Here is a 2,723-nt window from a genome sequence, read left to right as displayed (position 1 = left end):
TAAGCTTAGGCAGTTGTCCAGTATGGTATCCACTAGCCACATGTTGCTATTTAAATTTAGTAAAATTAAAAATTGAGTTCCTCAGATTGCTAGGCATATTTAAAGTGCCCAGCAATCACATGTTTTTAGTAGCTACCATAGTGGAGAATGCAGATATAGGTCATTTTCATCATGATAGAAAGACTGGACAGCACTGGTCTAGGCCAATCTTAGACTTTGGAAATACAGACAACAATGTTATTTGTCTACTACAAATCAAGTTAGTTATGAGATACTCCGAAAAACTTCTCTCAACTGGATTGTAAGGGTTAGGAGTGTGAAGAGGAAAGAGAGAGAATACTTGCAAATTGTTTTGGAGGAAAGTTTTAAACCAAGTACAAATAATACAGAATTAAATCCAGGGTGAAAATAAAAGCTGGAGGAAAATGTGAACAAAAAAGTGGATGGAAGAGGTAATATTAGTTTAATAAAGAACCCAACGATTGGAGACTTTGAAGATGAAAACTTGTGGTAGATAGGAAAATGAGAGAAAATTTAGTCAAAGAGGAGACATCTGATTCAGGTAACTGCTGCATTGATAGGAAAGGGCAGATCTCTGAGATAACACAGAGGAAGTAGCAGCAAAATCTGGCAACTAATTCAGGTGAAAGGAAAAAACAAGAAGCATCTAGAGGACTGAAAAGAATGAAGAGATATTTCTGTAAAGTTAGTGCAATGGATAAAGATCCTGTTTGAGACAGGAGAGACAACAGGAGGAAATGAAGACCTTAGTGCTCATCCTTTTCAATGGAAAGGATGACCAGAAGTCCAGATGTCACCATCAGAAAACAGGAAGTAATGTGGGGATATTGATAGAGGTCAGGGTTCAGTGGGTAAATCGTTCAGAAAACACGATAGTTAAAGACCTGAAACAGATGGGCTTTCTCAAGAAAGGAGGAAGATAAGCAACTATCCTTGTTTAGGGGATGATTTGCTCAGTTATGGGAAAGAAAAGCAAGATCAAAAGGAATGCAGAAGAAATTGTGAGGTGTGAAACGTCCACAAAACAGTTCCAAAAGCCCTTAGGACAATCTCAGGTAAAAGAAATAACACAGAGAAAATGTTGAAACTAGAATAGAAAATGAATAGACTTTAAACTCTGACTACATCACAGAAATCCTTTCTCATAGTGCTTACACTCAAGGCAAGCAATAGCCTTGGCCCTAGGGAATAAAAACCGGATCAATAAATCTGGAATCAGTACTTCTCATTTTAAGGAGGAGGTACACACTGATTCATGGGATGGCATCAGAGAGGATATGGTTCTATAATGCATTGTTAAAAAGAGCCAGGCACATGTTCATAGTTATCCAGTAGGAACTAAAACTTATAAAGTACTTTGTTTCAAGAGCATATTATCTCATTCAAGTCTCAACCTGAATCCTGTAAAAATCACTACTCTCATTCTTATTCCACATACAGGTAAAGAAGAAACTGAGATATAAAGATGGTGATTTGTTTTGATATTACATTAAGCAGCTGACAACAAACTGGGACTATCAGCTTAGTCATCAGTGGCCTTTCCAGTTCTCTCCACATTCTTTAGGATACTTAGGGGTTTTGTAACATGTTTTCTTTATTTATAATAACCTGTTTCCACCTGTTTTGATTTTTTTGAATCCACCATCAAATTTTGCTGAATCAAATCTAATTGCCCTAGTCAATTAATGCTCTAAAAATCAAGCCTTACTTAGGAAAGACAAGAAGAGTTTTCAAAGGTATTTCTTTGCCTATGTTCCTGAATCACAAAATTGGTTTATGGTTTGACTCAATCCTATTGGAAGCCCCTTATCACCAGTGCAGATTTTTTATCTTCCTGATGTTGCCAAGGCTGCTTGATCATAGCAAGAGATGAGGGGCTCAGCTCCCTACTGCCAGCAGCAGACTTTGGAATAAAAGAGAAAATTTCTATGTAGATGAACCTACGTTTACTGGTAGCATCCCCATAAAAAATTTTGAGAAAAATAGACTTCTTTAAGAATGAAATAAGCAGTAATTCTTATTGAGAGCTTTAATTAAGAGTTTTCGCCAATTGAATATGTGGATTAGTGTCTTACTTTTTTTTATTTTTACTTCCACTGTGTGCATAAAAGAGTGAAAAGAAAGTCAGAGGCAGTAAGTCTGATTTAACCTTCAAAAAGAGAAACTAAGGGAAAACTTTTAATAATTCCTAATAAACTACTTCAAGATGGACAGCAGCTGATGATTTAATTTCTCTGGTTAAAAGTTTCCTGAGGCTCCTGTTGCCTTTAAGGAAGTGTCTAGATCCTTTAGTTTGTCATCTGCTGTCCCAACCCAATCTCATTTCCTGTCAATTTTAACATACACCCTCCATATAAACCCCACAGAAAGCCCCAAATACAGTCTTTTTTGGGGGGCGGGGTATTTCCTCCCATTTCCTATTTCTTAAATTCTTATTCATTCTTCAAGTTCCACCTCAAATTTCACCTTCTCTGGAAGCTTCTGGAACTCCTCAGACAGACTCTTCACTGTGTTCACAGCGAGCTTCTTAAAAACAAAAACAAAAAAACCATTGTCATTGAGTTGATTCCAACTCATAGCAACCCTCTTGATAGCAGCCTGCTTCCATAAAGATTTGGAAACCCTGTAAGACAGTTCTCCTCTGTCCTATAAGGTTGCTTTGAGTTCAGAATTGACTTGATGGCAGTAGGTTTTTAAAGAGT

This window comes from Orycteropus afer, unplaced genomic scaffold, assembly GCF_000298275.1.
Source record: "Orycteropus afer afer isolate SDZICR_OR568_19922 unplaced genomic scaffold, OryAfe1.0 scaffold00167, whole genome shotgun sequence".
NCBI classification, from domain to species: domain Eukaryota; kingdom Metazoa; phylum Chordata; class Mammalia; order Tubulidentata; family Orycteropodidae; genus Orycteropus; species Orycteropus afer.
The sequence above is the reverse complement of the archived record's forward strand: the minus strand, read 5'-3'. Positions refer to the sequence as shown.